The sequence below is a fragment of the Mesoplodon bidens genome (genome assembly GCF_964165515.1).
Source record: "Mesoplodon bidens genome assembly, contig: HAP1_SCAFFOLD_49, whole genome shotgun sequence".
Taxonomy (NCBI): Eukaryota; Metazoa; Chordata; class Mammalia; order Artiodactyla; family Ziphiidae; genus Mesoplodon; species Mesoplodon bidens.
In genome coordinates this window covers 2,804,078-2,827,642 of record NW_027671810.1, presented here as the reverse complement: position 1 = coordinate 2,827,642, position 23,565 = coordinate 2,804,078, and the positions used below count along the sequence as shown (strand labels likewise).

At 34.1% G+C, this 23,565-nt stretch overlaps 1 long non-coding RNA gene across 2 annotated transcripts in view; it reads left to right on the top strand.

Annotated features, from left to right (window-relative positions):
* The window catches only part of LOC308611006, a 178,963-nt gene extending 155,398 nt beyond the window's left edge, over window positions 1–23,565 (top strand). Inside the window, exons 3-6 of one of the 2 annotated variants that reach the window (XR_014014728.1) lie at window positions 411–537; window positions 16,975–17,196; window positions 18,718–18,806; window positions 22,633–23,565. This is a non-coding gene — a long non-coding RNA (uncharacterized lncRNA). The remainder of the gene's footprint in view (window positions 1–410; window positions 538–16,974; window positions 17,197–18,717; window positions 18,807–22,632) is intronic. The other variant, XR_014014729.1, reaches the window with a different exon arrangement.

Here is a 23,565-nt window from a genome sequence, read left to right as displayed (position 1 = left end):
CATTACAGGTCCCTGTGAGATAGTCTTCTGCAGGTTCGTATGTTTATTTTATGAATAATTAACTTTAGTAAAGTTAATTTCCTGAAGATCTTGATGAAGACTGAAGAAAAGAAGTAAATTTTAAAGAAAAAGACTTAGAAACTTGCCCTTTTTGCCCTCTCTTTGTGTCTTAATGAACAAAGGATAACTGGGCCTTTTTTGAAGTCTTTGCTTGAGTTGAAGACACAAAATGCAACCTGTACTCTTATCATAATATGTTCAGTTTATGAGTACACAAACTTATAAACTGTGAATTTCCCTAATGTTATTATACCATGTAGAAGATGTTTGCTGGGACGTTTACTTAAAACCAAACAATTGAGGTCTATATGTCCAAATAATTTCCTTCTCTCTTGCTGTCTCCATTTCAGTTTCCTGAGTTTCTGGGAAGGCCTGGTTTCCCCAAAGGAACGATTTCTGGTAGAATTCTGGAAGTCTGACCCAAGAAAAATAATCCAGTATAGCCAATGAATTAAAGACAAGAAGGTTTCCAATCAGGTAGGAACATTTAATCTCATACATTACAATCACCTTAAATAAGGTGTGCTGATAGCTGGATATGAAATAACTGCTTGAAAAAAGATGCATATCTAACCTACCCCACAAGGAAGTTGTTCTCAATTCCCTTAGAGGTTGTGATGTTTATCAGAGAGTGCCTTGGGGGAAAATGAATACAATAACAGTATGATGCTTTTTTTTTTTCATTTTTAGCTCATTGTTGCCAAGTACACTTGGTGATCTTGGTGCCTGTGGTTTAATCCCAGCAGGTTAGACATGTGGAACAGCACATTAACCCTTTTTAGTATTTTCTCCCAAGACAAATCATTTTTATAGGTTGTCTCCATGGTCTTCTAGTTGCTTATCAAAATTAAGCATCATGTCTTCTAAGTGAGTAATAGCCCCAGTCAGTGTGAGGAAATCAGCTTGGTTCTTATTGGGGCACAAATTCTTGGTCTTGGCACAAAGTGGGTTCACATAGGGAGTTAGAAGGAGGAGAATGGGGCATGCGAAAGGGGAGTTCTGTGTTCTCATTTACCTATGCATGTTGAAACTCCACTAACAGTTTTATTTTCATTAGCAATTTGTGATAAAAACTTAGGGTAAAGGGAATAATGAAGCTGTGCCATTATATGGCAGGACAAAAGATAGTAGTGACATCAAAATCAGGGCCTATCCATCTCATTTGCAGTTATATACTCAGTGTTTAGCCTAGCATTTGACCCCTCATCAGTATTCAATAAGAAGATGCGTGTTGAATGATTTAGGGATGAATTAATGAATGAAAAAAGTTAATATGGTAGAAAATGTGTTTTATCCTTGTATTTTCGTGTGTTGACTTCTGTATTTCAAGACCCAGCACTGTAACTGACACATAGAATATAAGCAATAAAATTTGCTGAAAGAATGAATGAGTCCCCACAATTCTAAGAATAATTTTAAGACCAACGCAGACCCCATATCTACCATGGTCTATGACAGAAGTATCCAGAGATGAAAGCCTGATCTCAGCTAGTGGTAGAGCTGACAGAATTTATCTAGTTTTAATAATTTACAGCTCATCCCATTACATCTAGGCATAGTACCTACGTGAGCCATACAATTAAATGTGGACTGAAAAAAAATGCACAACCTAAAAGTTGAGAATTATGTTTTATTTGGAGGACATACTGAGGACTTAAATCAGGAGACAACCTCTCAGATAGCTCTGAGGGACTGTTCCGAAGAGGTAAGGGAGGGCACAGGATATTTAGGTGTTCTTGCAAAAAAAAAAAAAAAAACCCAGGTAGTTGGAACATCAAAAGATTACTGTTAATTAAAGAAACTAGACATCTTAATTAAATAAATTTAGCACTTTTCTATATATGGTGAGATGCAAGAATCTGGTCTCATGGAAATCATTCCCTTGATATGCACTTTAATTATCTAGGGCCAGTATCCTGTTTTCTCCATCCTGAATCCCCTCAGGGTGCAGCATTGGGGGTGGCTTCAGTGGCTGATGGCTTGATGGCTATAACATCCTTTGTACTGATACCGCAGGCTACATTCTTTGTCCACGTAAATGACTTGAATATGGATAGTAAATCTGTGGATTTGCAAAATGTAATTCTTGGAGCATTTTTAGAAGGACAAAGTTAAGGGCAATTTCAGAAGCACTAGCAGCTAAAATTGCTATTTATACTTTTCCACCGGTAGGTAGTAATCTGTTGTTGCTATCTTCAGTATTCCCAAGGGATAACAAAAGCCATTTAATTCTAGAAAGAAATGTAAAATTTAGCACAATGCAACTTCCATAAAACCAAACACACAAACACACACCCAACTCTCGCAGATATGAAGTAATAATCTAAAATAGAATCCTGGAACTAATTGCAAAAAAAGAGCAAATGTACTCATATTGGATTTTATTCTTTTATTAATGTTTGAGATATATATATATATATATATATATATAGGTATTTATTAATAAAATTCAGAGTTGCTATATGGAGAAATAGCTTTGTACCAATATTGTCTTTGTATGTGTTTATCAGTAATGTATGAGATTGCCTCCTATGCTCCTTTTCCTTTATTCTCTTGCAGGCAGTAGATGTAGTTATCAGTTGTTTTTAAAATTTCTAGGCAGCCAAAGGGCTAGTATCACTTAAATAAAGAAGGCAAATTGTCCTAAAGTAGGAACAATTTTCCTTCATTATGGAACATAAAGTCCTCCTATGAAGGGGGAAGAATTTCATAGCTAAAAGCTTTCAACTACAGAAGATGTATGAGTAACTATGTATGTTGTTTCAAAGTGGACTCTCTATAATTAATGTCTAGGGGTTATCTTTGGTATATAATGGATTTTGATTTTTTAAATATTATTAGATAATCTACAAAAGAATATATTTAATTGTATGTAAGTTATGAGAAATAATAAAAACTCCTGCAAACACACCACCAAAACTAAGAACTAGAATCAAAACTGCTGAGTCTTCTCTCTGTTCTCTACCCTGATCCCACCTTCCTGCTTTCACCAAAGAAATCACTCTGATCTTGGCTTTATGTTGAACATCCACATAATTTTTATCTGATTTTGCTTATTATTGAGATTTATAAAATTGATATCATACTTTAGTCTTCTGTGCTTGCTTTTTTTACTCAACATTATGTTTCTAAGGTTCATCCACTTTACTTTAACTAGTGTTCATTCATTTGTACTACTGTATAATATTTTATTGTATAAATACAAGAAAATGTGTTTATTATTCTATTAATGATATTTGGGTTGTTTGGGGCCTATTACGGACAGTACTTCCATGAACATTTATTTTAATGTTTCCTGGTACACATGTGCAAGATTTAACATAAGTAAAAGAGTAGACATACTAAGAGTAGAATTGCTGAGTTGTAGGGAATTCAAATATTCAACTTTAAAAATTCATGTCAAAATGTCTTCCAAAGTTATGGAATCAATTTTCAGCCCTTTTGCTCTATAGCTTCACCAGTTAGAATGGCCATTCTAGTCTTTTGTTCCTTGTATTAGTCTGCTCAGGTTGTCCTAGCAAAATACCTCAGATTCAGTGGCTTAAAAAACAAGAGATTTATCTTCTCACAGTTCTGGAGGCTGGAAGTCCAGGCTCAAGATGTTGGCAGTTTTGGGTCCTCCTGAGGCCTCTGTCCTTGACTTGCAGATGACCACTGCTTCCTTGCTATGTCCTCACATGGCCTTTTCTCTGTGTGTATACATCCCTCTTATCTCTTTCTCTTCTTACAAGGACACCAGTCATATCAGTTAGGGCCCCACCATTATGACCTCATTCAACCATAATTATGTTTTTAAAGTCCCTGTCTCCAAACAGCCACATTGGGAGATGGGGCATCAACATATGAATTTTAGGGAACACAATTCAGTCCATAACAATTTTAATTTGTATTTCTCTAATTACTGATAGGCTGAGAATCCTTTCATTTGTTTAACAGTTGCCTATGTTTCCTATTCTGTGAAGTCCAGAGAATATCTTTTGTCCATTTTTCTACTGTTTATCTTTTTCTTACTTATTTGTATTGTTTTTTAAATACAAGCAAATAATCTTTGGTCAGCTATATATGACACAAATAAGTTATTTCATACCTTCTAACATTTTTAATGTTGTCTTGTGATAAATAGCGGCTCTCAATTTTAATGAAATCAAATTTATCTTTTAGCTTAGTGTCTTTTTGTTCTACTTAAAATGTCCTTCCCTAGTTTAATGCTACCCAGATATAGTATATTTTCTTCTGAAAGTTCTAGTGTATCTTTGTTTTATATTCAAGCCATTAATGCACTTACAATCGACTTGTCTGTATTATCCAATTTCTTTGTTTTCTTATGAATAATTAAGTTTTCCAGGGCCATTTTGGGATGAATGGATTTTTAGGTGTGTCTGAGCTGTTCTTGACCATTCACATAAATTTCAGAATTGGCAATCCTGTAAAACCTCTATTAAGTATTTTTATTGTAATTGTATTGACTATATAAATTAAGTTGGGGAAGAATTATACCATTATGATGAGTCTTTTCAATCCATAAACAAGATGTACCTCTCCATTTATTTAAGACTTCTTTAACATCTTTCAATAAGGTTTCATTTTCTCCATAAATGTCTTGCACATTTTTATTTAGATTTATTCCTAGGTAGTTTTTTTTTCCATTTTAAATAATTTTTAAGCTCTCTCTTTGTTCCTGGTTTATAGAAATCCAATAGATTTTTGCATCTTGAGCTTATATCTAGCCATCTTGCTAATATTGTTTTTTAGTAAGAGAGAGGATTTTCTTAGCAAAGAGGAATAAATGTAAAATTAAGTAAAAAGGTTATGGGTCAGCTCTGGTCAATAGAACTTTCCATGATAATGGAAATGTTCTTAGTGCTGTGAAAAACTACAGCCATTAGTCACATGTGTTTTTAAATTTTTAAATGTAAGTTCAATAAAATTAAAATTTCAGTTCCTAAGTCAAACTTGCCCACATTTCAAGTATTTAATAGCCACTTGTGACTAATGGACACTATACTGGACATTGTATCTCTAGACTATTAGACTGTGAAGCCATGGCGTCCCGGGATTTTATCTTTGTCAATGGCATAGTGAGATCTTTTATGTGACAGTTATTCTGTTATTAAAAAGAGAAGTTACTTAACCAAGTCATCCCTAACTTTTTGAAATAATCCAACATAGCTTTCACCATCCATGAATTTCTTGAATCATATTTATGTTTCTAAACTATTTCTTGTATCAGGTGTTCACTTTGTACCAAGTTCATTGTCCTAAAATGGCACATACCAGAGTATCAAGAGGTTCCCTTATTCCTGATAAGCTGTGATTGGATGAAGAAGACCTTGTTACCCTGCCTGTCTGATTTTTATTATAATCAGATGTTAATCTGTACCAGTCTCCATATTCAAAATTCACCTTCAAAATTATATGTTATTTACATGATGGTTGTCTTTATTTCATTTAGCTAGTATCATGACCTTATAAATGCAGTTTTGGTCATTTTCTACTAAAACCTCATATTTATCTGTGTGGAAAAACATCTCCTACTTGTTTGCCCTCTTATAAACTCTTCCTGTAATTTAATCCTCATGAGCTTTATTTCCCCTAATTCTAATTACTTAATATTTTGTAAAACATTTAAGAGATCACTGGTATGCTCTTTTTTTCAATCATCTATACATTTAAACAGTGTGTTGCAATAAGAAATAGTACTGGTAATCAGAAGACCAGAGTCCTAGTTTTACCCATAAAAATGAACTATATGTGCATTTAAATAAGTTTTATATAAGGTTATATAAGGTTTATTCTGATTCTAAAATTGTTATGATTATTTAGAAAATTATGTTTGAAATATGGCATTATTCAAAACCAATAGAGGTTTGAAATCTATTAAAAATCTACAAAGAATTCAACTATTTCACCTTTTTCCCTGATTTGATATTAAACTGTAATCCTTCATCTTTCACTTACAGCATGCTGTAGCTGCTGTTGACACAAAGACAAAATATAATGTCTAAATATTGTGTACTTGTTTTTTAAATGAATACTTTTGTTTAAAATTGTCTTTTACATAGATTCTTGATTCCCTTTTCACAACTTTTCCATTCCCCATGCTACTGCAATCAACCACTCATGATAGAAAATTATTCTCTTTTCTGTTTGCTAAAGCTCTTTTTAAAATACCAAGTTTCAAATGATCATCAATTCAAGAAACTTTGGGAAATGAACCTCATCATTTCCAGAATGAATATTTTGTTTCACTGGCTACCAGGACACCATCCTCTCCTAGATTTCTCCCCTCCTCACTCACCATTCCTTGGCAGTCTCCCTTGGTGATGCCTCCCATCCCTCAACGTCTTTAAGAATGCCCTAAGGCTCATTCCTGGCCCCCTTCACTCTCCATCTACCTTAACTACTCATGAGTTTTAATCTAGTCCCATTACTTGAATGGGAAGATGACTTATGATTCCCCAATTCGTACTTCTAGCCCTAAGCACTCACCTAACCTCCAGACTCCTAATTCCAATTTCCCACTAAATATCTCCAATCTATGCATAATAGACATTTCAAACTTAGCAAATAAAACTAAATATTTTGCTTTGATCCATCCATTGCACTCCCGTTTTTCCTGGCTCCATAACTCATCCAGTTGCTCAGGCCAAAAATGTTAGATTCATCCTTGAACTCTCACTTTCCCACAATTCCTGTGTCCAGTCCATCAGAAATTCTTGCCAGTCTAACTTGAAAATACATCCTGAATCCACCTACCTCTCACCTTACTCTTGCCGTCTTTACTTACTCCAAGCCATCATTGCTTGCCTCATCTAATGCAATAGGCAGCCTCTTCCACAACCTCCTTGCTTCCTCCCCTCTTGCCCCAATCCTTATAGTCTATAACCAATACAATAGCCAGAATAATCACAAAAAAACCATGAATCATATCACATTATTTCCCAAAACCTGTTCCCATCACTTTAGAATAAAAATTAAACTTTTTACCTGTCCCACATGCTTTATTCAGTATTTCTTCTGCCCTACTCTCCAAGCTCGTTTACTACTACTCTTCTCTCACACACACATCCAGATTTTCTTTCTGCAGTGGCTTTCCCAACATCAGGGCCTTTGCACTTGCTATTCCCTAAAACCTGGAAGATTTAAAAAATCTGTAAGATTCCTCCAAGCAAGATCTTAGAAGGTATTTACATTTCATTTTGTAGAGACATTTGGTAGAAGACATTTTTGCAAAAGATAGATACATTTTACTTTGGCGGCTATTCACACATCTGGCAATTTCCAAGTTGGTTAAATAACAAATGTGAATTGATGAAGCTAAAATAAAAGAACTGTAGTTGGTGAGACCTATGTGTTTTAAACCGTGAACTTTGAGGAATTGTAGACATGCAAACTGCACCATGGTTTCAGTGTTAATGTGTGAGAATTAGCTAAGGTATTTTCCAAATACTCATTACTCTCTAAAGAGCTTCTGGGCAGGAAATCAGAACAGGGCCTGTGGACCTGAATTTTATCTAGTACCACAGTTGATTCTGTTGCAGGTGGTTTTCAGTCAGCCCTTTGAGAGACACCAAGCTGGGGTATTTGCCCAGATATGATTACCAATGGTCATGCAAGTCACCAATGAGATACAATCGAGAATCAACAAATGACTGAAAAGAGTGACAAAAGAAGAAGAGGATCCAGTAAGGATCAGTAGAGACGCTATCCCAAGCACTCTTGGCTAGGAGTTTTACACATCCATTCATATAAATGGATGATAGTTAACAGCCAAATGGCACTGCACATTTTTTTAAGTTGCTGAGTATTAAAGTGTATGGCTAAGCATCATAAGTTTTGTTAAATTATATTTTGGTTGCTATAAAATTAGGTGTACATTGTGTGTCATAGATGTAGGGATACAGATGTGTAAATATATGTCATTGTTTCAGTTCTTCAGCTGATACTTCATAATGTCTTTGCAACTTCTAAATGAAGGGCCTCTTCAAATATTGTTTAGAAAGGAAAGATACCTGTTCATCCCTGTCCACCTCCCTTTCTTCATCCCCTTCCTTGTCCCTTCCCTTTTTTTTTATATCTTTATTGGAGTATAACTGCTTTATAGTGTTGTGATCCCTTCCCTTCTTGAACAAATTAGTCCATTAAGTGAGGTAAAATAACCCTTTGTCAGCATGGGGGAGGTGGGCATTCAAGGAACCAAATGACTTGGCATTGGGTCTCAGAGTCTGAGAAAGGGGAGAGGATGTCTGCATAAGGGAGCCTGGAGTTGACTGCTGAAGTCTGATTCGTGTGAAAGGGCATCCACATGAGGAAGTGGCCTTGGCAACCACTGTGTACAGATTGTCCTAACCCGTGCCAGGTGGAGAAAATGTGTGGATGGGAAAGTGGCAGCTACAAGAATTTACTTAAATACAGGAAGATTGATCAAATAATTAAGGATATTAAGAATATGGTAATCAGTGTTATTTTAATATCTGTGGAGGGAGTTAAAATATGAAAAGGGCAAAAACTAGAATGAAAGGGTGTTGAAAGGGAATGGAGGATGTTAATGTGAACACATGATTTTCAATATAGAGACATTATAGAAAAAACATAGACTATATGTATGCATATGTTTATGAATGTGTTTGTGAATATGTGTAAATGGTTATGAATATGTGTTTTCATATGTGTTTATGTATATATGTACATAAATCCCCTAGCTCTGCCTATTGAGAGTACCTGGGACCACTGCTTCCCAAGAGCAATGAATACACCTAGTGTCCAGATCTTGGTTTCTAAATACAGCTCTCCAACTGAAGGAACTAAAGCTCTTTGGAGAAATGGCTGATTCTAGAACCGCTACAGGGAAAATATAAGATGACCCTAGAACATATTATTGTTTCAAGAAGTAAGGGATCAGCCATAAAAAGAAGCGAAATTGAGTTATTTGTAGTGAGGTGGATGGACCTAGAGTCTGTCATACAGAGTGAAGTAAGTCAGAAAGCGAAAGACAAATACCGTATGCTAACACATATATATGGAATCTAAAAAAAAAAAAAAATGTCATGAAGAACCTAGGGGTAAGACGGGAATAAAGACACAGACCTACTAGAGAATGGACTTAAGGATATGGGGAGGGGGAAGGATAAGCTGTGACAAAGTGAGAGAGTGGCATGGACATATATACACTAGCAAACGTTAAATAGATAGCTAGTGGGAAGCAGCCGCATAGCACAGGGAGATCAGTTCGGTGCTTTGTGACCTAGAGGGGTGGGATTGGGACGGTGGGAAGGAGAGCGACGCAAGAGGGAAGAGATATGAGGATACATGTATAACTGATTCACTTTGTTATAAAGCAGAAACTAACACACCATTGTAAAACAAGTATACTCCAATAAAGATGTTAAAAAAAAAAAAAAGAAGGGAGATACCACAGAATAATTGGGAAACATCAAAGGATATAGAAGCCAAACTGAAGGGGTTTCCACTGGACAAATCTTGAACAATCTCAGCCTCAAAATAAATAATGGCAGAAACGTATTATAGTCAATTGAATAAAATAGGAGTCTATGAGTTCATACTGATTTAAATAATTAAATTGAGTAAATTATGTTTGATGAGGAACAGGATATTTACATAATTACAAAGTGCCTTACCACAAAAATTATTAATAATGAAGGAGAAAAAAATAACTTTACAATGGAGAAGACTGGGTGATACACCTTAATCAAATGAGTCACATGATATTCCAGTAAGGTTACAGGTTAAAAGTTTGCCAAAATTGTTTGATAGGAAGCAGTGAGAAGAACAGAGCTTCACCACTGTGTTATTCCTGCCAACTACACATATCCTGAATAATCATGAGACAAATACAAACAGCTAAGTCCTACAAAATAACTGATCCATATTCTTTAAAACTTTCTAGTTCATGAGATTCAAGGGAAGCCTGAGAAAATTTTCCAGATTAAAAAACTAAAGAGACAGGACAACTAGATGCAACATGTGACACTGGGCTGATCCTTTTATTATGAAGGACATGATGGGGATAATTCACAAAACTTGAAAGGGGTCTGAGGATTAGTAGCTCTGTGGTCATGTGTCAGTGTTAATTTCCTTATTTTCATGATTATATTTGGATGTGTGTTTGTAGGAAATACTAGAGGATTTGGGGGAGACATTGCATTGTGTTAGCAACTACTCTCAAATGGTTTGGGAAATAAATTATTTTTATTGTCATTTCAATCTTTCTTTAATTTTCGAGATTGTTAAAAGAAGGCAAAAAAAAGAGGAGTAACCCTCCTTTTCCTGGCGACTGCCATAGTTAAAAGCTCAGTTTACAATGGTGGTCAGTTTTTCAGTCTATTTGTGCTAATTTCTGTTACTAACAACATAGCATCTTATTTTGTATTTGAGGTTTTTGGATTTTTCCGAATTATGCTTTTGCTTTTTATTCTATCAAATGTCTATGAATTTGATAAAGTCCTCGGTATTAACACAAAATCAGTAAGATTCATAAAAATAAAAATAAGTTCTTGGAGAAATTTATAAATTTCTACCTGCATTCAAATTGGAGTAAGTTGGCAAGAAATTTATAAGGGGAAAATACTATAAGGAGCACTCCCATTCAGAAACTCAAAATGGTTGCACGTGTTTATCTTGTAAGAGGTCTGTGATGAAACAGCAGGATGAAGGCTATATGTCCAAACTTAAATGCAATCTTTTAAATCGCCTTTCATGTCAGGCCATGTAAGAACTGGGCAATTCAAGAAGTAAAGTAGAACAATTCTTATTTTCAATAATTTCTTAGGTCAACACTTAGAATAATGAAACACTTATCTTTAACTCCAAGAAATCTGGACAGTTATTAAAGCAAATGTGTTGTCCTACTGGCCTACACCTGGTTACAAACAGCAGTACGACTTCAGAAAACCCTGGACACTGAGTGGGCTTTCTAAATATAGCTTTTTCTTTCTATAAAGGTGTTTTACAAGAATGCTATCTTTTGTGAAAATGTGGCCTTTAGAAAGGGTACACTAAGGTCTGTGACTTATAGACCTAGAAAAGATTTGAAATATTTTCTTAGCCTGGGAATCCACATTTTAGAGGCATAGAAAGAGAAACCCAATGAAATTAAATATTTTGCCCACCATCAAATGGCAAACAAGTAATAACGACAACACTCAAGCCTCTGTCTTCTAAATCCATTGAATGCAGCATAAATAGATTTCAATAACTGCTGATTTTCATTGTCCTCAACACTACATTCCTTCTGTGCCTTATCCCTCTTCTTTTAAGAGGGATGACAACATTATCTGCAAACTTTATCTATAACTATTTTTTTTTTAATTTTGCTGTTTTGTAAACTTTTTGTTTCTATGTTGAAAATGTGTAAGGACATTTACCTTCTTTCTTGAAACACCTTTGCCTGCATTTATCACATTTTATTGTTGAACTATCGTGTAGCAATAAGTACAAAAGCGCCTCTAGTAGAGGAGATAATATCAGAGGCAACAAGGTGTGTGTATGGGGGGGCGGGGTTAGAGTTGACATACCTTAAGGGAGATGAGGAGAGAGGGAAGAGAATAGAAAGTTTATTCATTTGAAAAAATATGGCAAGTTAGAGAATTTTGGCTAAACTTAATACAATATAGCTTTCCTTAACTTAAATTCCGGGTTAACTTCCACTGTTTACATTGCCACAGACTAGGGAATAAACAAAGCAAAAAGATTTTTGGTACCACCATTTTGTGTTAATTTCATAAAGATTTCTACAAGACTTTTAAAAAATAAATTGAAAAACGAAAGTCTTGTCTTTAGCTTATTTTCCCTGCATGCTTGCACTTTAATAAGTTGATAAATGGCATTTAAACTCAATAGTTATGATTAATTCTGTCCCACAATTTTTAAAAGCACTGGGGATTGTGTGCGTGTGCATGTGCCCACCTTTACAACCAGTAAAATAAAGTTCTTGATCCAAAAATGATTATCACTTAGACTATTGAATAAAATCAGATATGATAGAGGGGCCAGCTGTTGGTAGGTTTAAAAGTCACCCTAGGTGATTAATTCATGCAGCAGTGTTGCACGTCTCTCTTTAGATGAAGCACTTCGAAGTAGAACCAAGCATGGATCTAATTTCATATCTGAGATGTGTTTTATTTAGAGTTCTTTGGCAAGTGCTTGCTCTATGTGTTTTTATAGTCTTTGGTTGTGCTATAAAAATGTCAAAATTATGAATTAACAGATATGCAAAAGTGAAATCCTAGAAGATAGGATAAACATGAAGTCCTCTAATTATCACTCAAATAAGTTTGGTTGACACAGAACTGGGAATCAGATAAAGACATTAATAATTCATAATGCTGAAGTTAAAATCTTCTAGTTACAGTACAAAAGAAATCCTAATTTGTACCACAAGGTAATGAATTCAGTACTTTTCATTTGTTAAACATTTGCTTATTACCCTGCACCGTGCATATAAAACTGTTCCCAAATTTGGAGGGCAAACAGGAAAAACAGACACTCTCTACCCTCAAGTTGTTTATACTGCAGTCAGTGAAATTTCTCTACTTTGAGATCTTTTAATTCCTCAGCTCATTGTAACATCTTGTTCAGATGAATTGTTTTTTATTTGTTAAAACCAATGTTTAGCACTTGAAATAGTTTCCTCAATGTTCCTGATAGTGAAATAGAGTCATCATGGTAATTTCCAATACTAATTATAGAGTTGATAGGAGAAATGCTCAAGATTGATAGTAAAGTGATTTCAATAATCTACAAAATGTCTTGAGGTTTCCCAGATAACAACTTGTCTCCCAGACAAAAATGCACTTATTATTTATCTTCCAAGCTTATAAAAATTTTTGTACTTTAATCATATAGAGATTTTACAACATCTTTTCATTCATATTTTAAGATATTTTGTTCAGTAGATTATCTCATTTAGAAACTATTGATTTATATATACATACTATGTAAATATTAGTATACATTTCCCAATGACTAGATTAGTGCTTTCTTAACTACTTAAATTTGTTTAATTCATATTGTTGTTCTTCAGCATTTCTTTTACTCACTGGAGCCTAGCCTACTGACTTCAAAAAGCCTGAAAAATCTGAAAATCCCATTTAAAGTAACTGTATGGAAAATCTTTAAAATAACATATAATAATGGTAGAGAAGAAGTGTATTGAACATTGTGCTGAGATTATTCCATTAATAAAGAGATTAATCAATAATTCTAATATTCAGACATATAATCAAAATGAAAAACAATCATAATACTGAGCAATGACATTTTCAATAAAGGGAGATATTAAATATTGTATAGGAAACTAGAATCTGCAAAGCAGACAAGTTGGCAATGATTATACATATATTTAAAATATGTTGAAACAGTCATAGACAGTTTTTCTTTTTGGCTGAAAAGAGGCATATTGAAGTGTTGAAGCACTACTTCAACTGGAATAGATATTTAGACACTATACAGAAAACACGATTGCAGAAGAGCAGATATTAGCAGGTGTGTGAATGTGTATGTCTTTTTGTTTGGTTTTGTTTTGTGGTACGCAGGCTTCTCACTGCTGTGGCCTCTCCCGTTGCGAAGCACAGGCTCCGGATGCGCAGGCTCAGCGGCCATGGCGCACGGACCCAGCCGCTCCGCGGCATGTGGGATCTTCCCAAACCGGGGCACGAACCCGTGTCCCTTGCATCGGCAGGCGGACTCTCAACCACTGCGCCACCAGGGAAGCCCGTGTATGTCTTTAATTAATGTATTTTCATTCATTCAAAAAGGGAAGAATGCCAAATTTACTTTAAAGGTGGCATTGTGATATGTTAAAGTTCCATTCTTAGACTTTTGCTGCTGTTGCTGTTCCTTTAGTATTCACCAAAGAGTACCGTCCTGTCATTTATCCAAGTTAGAAATCTAGGAGCAATCCTAGGATTCTCATTATAGGGTCCACTACCTTCATGCTCCCCCCTCAATAAGTAACACATTCTTGGCTCTCCTATATAGGAAAGCTCTCTCCAATGTACGCCTGCTCTGTCACTCTCCGGGTCCAGCATCTCTGCCTCAGCCTCCCATTGAAGTCACTTCTAGTTCATTCTGTGCAGGGCCATTTTTAAACCTTCCTCAGTCCTAGGCAATTGCCCTTTTAGAAGCTTTACCCTAAATGTTATCAAATGCATTAAAATGTGCCCAAGTCACATATCCAATATAATTTATAGATAACTATATGAAAGCTGAGTAACATTGCTGTTGTAGTAATATTAGTTGAAAATATTAATTACACAAGTTTTGATCTCCATTTTGCAGATTTGTTTTCATATTCTGGAGCCCTTTTTTTCAGGTTCCAAACAATTTTCTAAGTCCTTCTCAAACTCCTAGTCCCTAGTGAGTGTGCTTTTACTGTCACAGAGTTGAACAGCCCAGACAGCAAGATGTCTGAAGATGAAGACCATCACAGGGATGAGTAAATCAGATACGTGGAAGTTGGAATGCAAAGTGTTTGTAGAAAAAAATATACAAATCAAGGAAGAAATTGCAGTGTCAATTAATATGATGTATATCAGATGATAGTATTAAAAAGCCAGGTGAAAATAAAATAACTTAATAATGTACCTATTTGTCTGATTGTTTACTAGTGATATACTGCTCAGTGTAAGGTGAGAACCACAGATATTATCTTCTGGAAAAAAACCCTTTAAGCCCTAACAGTTTCAGTTTATAAATTTCCTCTCTAATAAATGAGGAATAAAATAATTTACAATAAATTAATTATTTCCTCTTCTGAAGGTACCAATACCACAAATTCAGTCAGAAGATGGATCAAGTTTTTCATACATTTCTCTCATTTCACATTTTTTAAATAAATGAGACTATATTTTGTCTAATGACTACCAGAACAACTATCTGGAAACTGTGACTTCATTATATGTGAGAGAGTATTTTAGGAGATACAGACGTATATTTAGATGGAGATATAAATACATAGCATATATACACAATATTTAATCAGACACAGGAAATGTCGGATAGCTCCAGAGTGGTACACCCTATGTTCTGAGCTGCTCCGAAATGCAGTTCCTTTTTTTTTTTTTAACATCTTTATTGGAGTATACTTGCTTTACAGTGGTGTGTTAGTTTCTGCTTTATAACAAAGTGAATCAGTTATACATATACACGTGTTCCCATATCACTTCCCTCTTGCGTCTCCCTCCCTCCCACCCTCCCTATCCCACCCCTCTAGGCGGTCACAAAGCACCCAGCTGATCTCCCTGTGCTATGTGGCTGCTTCCCACTAGCTATCTGTTCTAATGGGAGTTCTCTGGGCACAAAGGGCACTATTTTCTGTCATGAGATTAGAAGAAAGGATTTGCTAATAATTGCTTCTATAGCAACTAAAAATCTTGGAATCCCACCTTTCAGCATTTTGAAAATCTTAAAGGGGATGTTGTCAGTAACAAAAAAATTGAAGACTGATTATGTATTTAAATTAATGATTCTTTAAATTCATCTGCCCATTCATCTTTTAAATTGATTCATGCTTCTCAGAAAATAAAATATGCTAATCCGTATATCCTTTTTCCACTGTGTAGGGCAACTATATCTAAAAACAAAAATACTATCATTTTACTTTCCTTTACTATATTCCTCCACAACTTGTGTTGTACTTTCATATTTTCTTTTCATTCTGCTAGTGAGATATATATCCATATATGTACGTATACATATATGTTTATATACACATAATATTTAGATTTTAGATATTTGCATTATGCAGGGCAATCCATAAAATGGATAGATGCTTAATTTTAATACCATTGAATACAATTTTCATAATTTTATACTTTAATTATTTTTGGAAGCACAAACCAGAAAGGGTAAAGCAAACTTGAAATGGAAAAAGATGACCAAGCTGGCATTTTGCATTTCAGACTTTATATTTGGACTACTCAGTGGGACAGATTATAATAACAAACTTTTGCTTTTGCAGGGAGGTCAATCTTTGCTTCTGCATTGCCTCATCTCTTTTAATCCCATCCAGTTTATTTTTCATCTCAGAAACTATATTTTTCATCTCTAGGAACTCAATTTGGGTTATTTTTATATCCTCTGTATGTCTATTTAAGATGTTGACGCTTTCCTTTAAACTTTTTGAACCTATGAAAATTAGTTATAATAACTGTTTGAATGTCTTTGTTTACTGATTGTACCATTTTTCAGTCTGTTTTCATTAATTAATTTTCCTCCTTGTTATGGGTTATATTTTCCTTCGTCTTTGCATCCCTAGTAATTCTAGATTGCATGTCAGATATTGTGAATTTTACTTTACTGGTTGCAGGGCGTATTTGTATTTTTGTAAATATTTGTAACTTTGCTCAAAGAGGTAGTTAAGAAATAGTTTGATCATTTTGAGGCTTCCTTGTAAGCCTTATTAGGCTGCAAGTGAAACAATTTAGTCTAGGGCTAATTTGGTCCCACTACTAAGCCTATACCCATTGAATACTCTGTGTACTGAATACTCTAGTTGATGCTGCATGTATTAAATTATATCAAAACATATTTGTATAATCTTAAAGCAATAAATGCAACACATAAAAATATAAAAAATTTTAAAAATTAACTTTTATTAAATAAAACAAAAATGTTTTCTTCTAGTAATTGTAGTATTTTAACATATTTAAATACTGCATCCCTATGAAATTCATTTTGTTAATAAATATGAAAAGAGAATCCACCTTTATTTTTCACAGGTGACCAGGGACTTGTTCAAACACCAACATTTAACTGTATTACACAAAACATTATGCCACTGGTTTTTATGGGTTATCATTATAATTAACAGCTTTATACAACCGTTGTCTTGTGCTGTTTGTTGTTCAATGTCTAAAAGTATTGTTTAATATATATATATTTTTTTACTTTTAGCAGTTTAAGCCAGGAGAGTAAATCCAGTTCCTGTTACTCCATCCTGTCCAGAAGCACAGGTCTTAAGTGAAATTTAATACCAAAGGAACAGTTCCAAATTTTACAACGGATCTATCACTGGTTGTTAGCATATCTTCCCACACCCAAGACACCAAGATACCTTCTACTCACTGTTAAAGCTTTATGATGAGCAAAACTTCCACCACTGTGCTTCCTTAGCATGTGAGTATATTTTTAACTTACTGGTTATATATATTCTCTAATTATCCATTATTTTGTCCTTCTTTTTGATTAGATATTGATATCCACATTTTTTTTCTAAAAGCTCACAGAAATTTCTCTCATTAACAACACCAATAGAAATAACAATAAAAATCGCCTTGGGGGACCAAATTTATATCACATTATCAAGTTTTTATTTTGCTCCCATAAAACTTCTGCAAAATACAACCACTGTCTATCATCAGTATCATTAGAACAAAACCAAGTCATTCTAATCTCAAAAGCACAATATTTTATTTAACTTAATAAATTTCACATTATAAAAATTTTCTCATAGCATCATCCTTAATTCCTCAGTATTCACTAATATTGGGGGATTTTTCTTTCAGTTTTTTGAGACTAAGGATGATTTTATTCATCTCTACAACCTGGTATATATATATGTACAATGTTTGTCAAAAGGTGGATATTCAAAAAAATTCTTGACTAAATTATGGTAATTCATGTGATCAGTTCTGCAGTTCTTAAAACTTTAAATTACTTGTTAATTCTAAGAGAAAGTCAGATAATTTTTAGAAGGATTTCCAAACCATGCTAAAGTGTCAGCCTTCATTTCCTTGTGTGAGGGAAACAGGAGAGAAATAGATGCTTTTAAAGTTCTCCAAGCTTCTGTGTCCTTTATACATCCACAATTTTAATCCTTATCATTTTCAAGATTTGCTAAATTATTTGAGGTGATCCATTCTCTTATTAAAGTTACATATTTTATGTCACATACTGAGCATATTAACAAATAACTTACTGATAAATGACAATGCCCATAACATCAGGTTAATCTGATTTCCATGAAATGAGCTATAACTTCAAGAATATTAATTCATCTAATAAGGGTGATGATTTACATAATGTTGCCTAAAATATTTCTCTTGATTATTTAAGAGAGTTTTCCTAGGGGAAAATAGCTGGGAAGTCTATAGAAAAAAAAAAATAACAACCATGATTAATTTAATTCCAGTCTAAAGGACTCCATATATAATGTATTTGAGAAAACCAAGTCACTATTATAGATTCAGATAAATGGTTGTATATTTGAGATATTTTTAATGTAACCCAAATTATAAGAAATAGTTTTTTGGTATAGAAGCAACCACTCTTTTACCTAAAGGAAAATATAAAATCTGAGTTCATTGAAAATTTGCCTCATTGCCCTCTGTTAGTTTGTGCCTGCCCCATCCTTAGGGGCCCAGTTAAGGACTATTCTATCATCCATACATCAGAAGAGAATGTCTGTGTTCTATGTTGATAGTCAGTCTAAACAAATATTTATACAGTTGAGATCAGAGATATAAAATGTCAGTTCCAAATCCACCCATGATGGCACATATACCAGACAGATGACAAAGGTTATAAAGGCCTGTGAAATACTTGAATCATATTTTGCAACCCTTGAAAGAATTCAAGTTGGAGATTAGCAGAAACCAGGCTCAGTTCTGTCCATAATCCCCTTTATCTGTCTTCTAGCCAACAATATGAAAACCTGAAGCCAAGCTGACAAATAGAGTGTGAAGGGCCTTCTACTGCATTTAAGAAAAAACTGAGACTTGCTATAGGTAGAAATTATCTTTTCTATTACTATTATTGTTGATGTTGTTGTTATTCATAGAAATAATGAAAAAAAACCCTAAATAACATTATTCTGCTGGATTCTTTACTATATGCAACACAATAAATTAACTCGCTTCATATTACACTGGGCATATAACATGAAAACATGTGCAGAGAACAGAAATCAGTATCTGTACAGACAAATGCCCCTGTGATAGAGAAATCTATGATTTTAAGTCCAGACAATTAGATCTATTAAGGTGTAAGAGTGTTTCAGTACAGTCCTGCTAAAAGTAAACCTTAAAAGTAAATCGAAAAAAAAAAAGGAAAACTGATGCCAGTTAGATACAAAATATAAGATTATGCTATGTATATGGGACAGGATAGAACTCTGAATGCACTCACATGTAGGGAAAGCAATATTAGTGACAAATCAACTAATGTCCTTATTGAGCATAGACGTTCCAAGAAGGGTGAAGAGTACTGTATATTAGATGTAAGACTCATAATATTCAAGTTAGTTGTAAAAGAAACAAGGTAAATGCTTTCAGTCAATAGGATAGGCTGAACTGATATTGAGAATCCTTTCTTGCAATCTGAACACACAGTTTGTTATACTTGTGTTTTCTTTTATATGTTGCTTTTACATGTAGCAACACATAAAAAGAAAATGAACAAGCTTACAAAAAATGGGGGGGGGATCCCCAGTCTCAGGATTTAAGGAGAAAAAACAAATTCAACATTAGAATAGTGAGGAGGAGTTGAAACCAAGAAATTCAAGGGGGCCCTGGAAATAATAAGCCTTGTTTTTGAGGGCTGGCTTTAAATATCTGTTGTCTTATCAGAAAACAGGTAGATGCTGTTGTCTTATCAGAAAACAGGTAGATGCTGGAAAACAATAGAATAAAATCTTCAAAGTACTGAGCACATATAGCTGTCCAAATTAAAATTCTACACCTCATTTTAAAAAACTACTCAAGAACAAGAAGTAAAGAAATTTTCATTCATAGACAAAGAGGAATTACCACCCACAAACTGTAACAACAACAACAACAAAATGACTAAAGCAGTAGCAGCAGCTATTGGAATTGTCTGAAGGCATTAAAAAATATTCTGATGCCTGAAGCCAATACTTGGAGATTTTTTTTTTTTAACCAGTGATCTAGGCGGTGTTTCAATAATGGGAGCTTTAAAAAGTTCTCACATAATTCTCATGTGTTTTAGGCAAGATTGGAGACCATTGTACAAAGAATGTTCTTCAGTAAGAAAGAAAATAAGCATAATAAAAAGAAGTAGGAAGGTGCACTGAACAGTGACCAGCAAAGAAATTTGTAATGTTGGAATGAATCTGAATAACGGTTGAGTGTAAAAAATAATAGCCAATGGGGGTATGTACAAAGTAAAACTAAAACACTAGATAATATACTGAAATACTGGAGATCAGATTTAAAATTTGAGGGGTCCATGAACTGCTTAGGAGGAAGATGAGATAATTAGTTTTAGACTTTTTCAAGTTAGAAATATATGTCAAATTTTTCAGAAAACACTAATAATGAATACTTCATATATGATTCATAAAAAGGTAGACCATAAAAAGAGAATGAAAAATGTGTTTAAACGAAGTTAGTACCGGGAGGGATGAAACATGGAAAAATAAAGGAGAAATAGATCAATAATCACAATACATTTGATCACAGAGACAATAAAAATAAATTTAAAAATTCCAGTTTATGCTGCTTACAAAAGACATATATAAACTATTTTTAAGATGCAATGCAATACTTCACTCGAAATAATTAATTATATACATGATAAATGATTTTTAAGATTACATATTTGGCATGATGACATGTCTACAAATTTTTAAAACTCAAAGCAATCATGTGTTTTTCATGGATTCATTTGCATATAGTAAAAAGTTCAAGCATGGATTCAAAGTATTTATATTCAATTCATGATACCAGTTATCTAAGAAGAGGAAAAATGGGACTGAAATGAGAATAGAGAGGAGAGAAAAGAAATGTGTGTGTATCTGTGTGTTTGTGTGTGTGTGTGTGAACACACGTACAACAAATGTGTGCTTCTTTCACAGCATGATTCACTGTATTCCATCACAATATTAAGAAGATTTCACACAATATGGGCATCTCTGCAGAAATTAAAATTGTCCCATGCTTATGTGTATTGGGCAATGAGCTCACCTTACTATTTCCATCCATTCTTCAATTAAAATCTAGAAATGTGAATGGGCTGGTAGAATTTAGTTAGTGAGCCAATTATCTTTACAGAACATGCTAGTTATGCACAGCTTTTCCTTGGCTTAACTATGTTTTAAAATAGCAGGCATTCATTTTACGTCTTTAATTGATGGCTATCACACACAATTAGTTTGAAATTTCTTATCAATATGCTTGAAATATACTTGGTTGAATCATTGGAGTAATCTTTTTTGAACTTACCCAAAAGTATGTGTTTAGCCTTCCTAAACACAGTGGCACATTTCCAAGTACAAAGTAGTTGCATTAGAATTATTCCTAATATGAAGACATTCAATATTTGTGGCAACAAATTTTCTCTTGAAAACTTAGCTTCCAGATGGAAGAAAAATAAGGGTAGAAATGTATTTAAAGGCAAATTTGAAGATGAGAAATCAAAATTCACATTCCATAGTGAAAGAAAAAGGGTTAGTAATTACAGAGAGAAAGGCAAATACAATGCAAAAATTATTGGAACATATTTTGCTCAATTACAAACAAACTTACATGGTAAGTTGTAGCTTCCATTATTGCACCAATTTGTAGCATATTTTAATATTTTCATTTTGAAAGGAAAATTTTAAAAAGTCATCTATTGTTTTTTTTAGAAAGTATCTAGAGTGGTTGAAGTGAAATAACTTTCAGAAAATGTGTTAAAATGGGGCTACAAAAGACTTAGGAGGACATAAGCTTGGTTCTTATTATTGACAGTTTGCAGATCAGCCATGCGGATACACATTATTTCCAATTTAAAATGAATGATGGGGCCTCCCTGGTGGCGCAGTGGTTGAGAGTCCGCCTGCCGATGCAGGGGATACGGGTTCGTGCCCCGGTCTGGGAGGATCCCATATGCCGCGGAGCGGCTGGGCCCGTGAGCCATGGCCGCTGGGCCTGCGCATCCGGAGCCTGTGCTCCGCAACGGGAGAGGCCACAACAGTGAGAGGCCCGCATACCGCAAAAAAAAAAAAAAAAAAAAAAAAAAAATGAATGATGATTCTATACACATATATATGCATCTTATCATATTGATTATAAACCAAGTAAAATCTCATGAAATCTAAGTATGTTTGAAAAACTTAAACCTATTTTTATGTTTTTCCAAACACTAGAAAATGAAAGCAATTTCTGTTGTTTGTCATTTTCTTTTGGACTCTCTTGGCTTCCTGAAAATGATTATGTCAAGATATTGGAGAAATATTCATAGGAAGCAACAGAGGCCATGAGAATAGAGACCTACACTGCTTCCTCATTAGAAAAAATAAAATAAAAATTCCTGTCTATCCATTTCAAATTACACTCAGGGATGCTTATAATATAGAATTTGAAAGTTGAATACATACTAGTTGTCAAGTAGTCAGCCCCGTTGATTATTCATGCATTCCCTCCTAAGTATGTTGTTCTTAGAATTCAGAGGGGTCCTTTAATCACACCCCCCATCTTGACCACTCACATCTCCAGATTTTCCTACTTCACGGCATATTGGTGTTTAACTTATTAAACAAATATTTGTTGAACAATTACTATGCATGCTAAGCAAAGGGGATCAAAGATGAATGAATATTCATTTGCCTTTAAGGAGACACAGTCTACTGGAGAGAGGCAGAACTGTGAACAGATGACTGCATAAAGAGGCAAAGTCAAGTCTTATTTATTCAGAGGAAGAAGTCCCCGTGATCAAGCAACAAGTAAAATCATTTCAGTGTGCAAGACATGGATTTGTGATTGAAAATGCACAAGCATATTTATTATCCATCATAGATGATCACCTATTATAATCAGGGAGATTTCTTAATGGCACAGCATCTAGAGGAGGACGTCATGCATGAACCTGTCATATTCAGAAAGTAAGGAAGTGGCACAGTGGGAACAATTCAGGAAAGTAAATAAAGATGACAGTAGGTTTTAAATCTACTTTACCTGTTCTTACTATTATTAATCTATTTGGGCAAGTGGTAGTTTTCATTGATGTTAGCATTTTTTCATCCACGACTTGAAATCAGACATTAAATATTAATATTATAAAAATATTACAAATGGAATTCATTCACAAATTTATAAAAATAGATCAGCACCAGAGACCTATTTATTGGAAACAAAGTAGGTAGAACAATGAAACTCATTTATAGTTCCTCCTCAACCAAAGTGGACAGAAGTTTTATATGTAGAGGTCAATCCTGGGCCAGAGGCTATTTAATATTTTCATCAAGTCTAGGATGATAGAAAAGCATGTGGATTTAGTCATTTACAGTTCTCTTTAGTTGATAAGACTGATTAATACTTTGTCAAGATCAAAATTCAACATGACCGTAATATGACCTTGACAAATTGGAGAAGTGGTTTAAAACAATGCAATTTAATAAGTCTAAGGGTCAGGTATGGGCTTTAGAGGGATTGGGAAGGAAATGGAAATTATAATAATGTAGGTGATACCATGCCAGTGAGAATGCATTTGTGTGTGTAATATAATATGTAACAAATAATATTGAGTATGACTTGAGTCAAGAATATA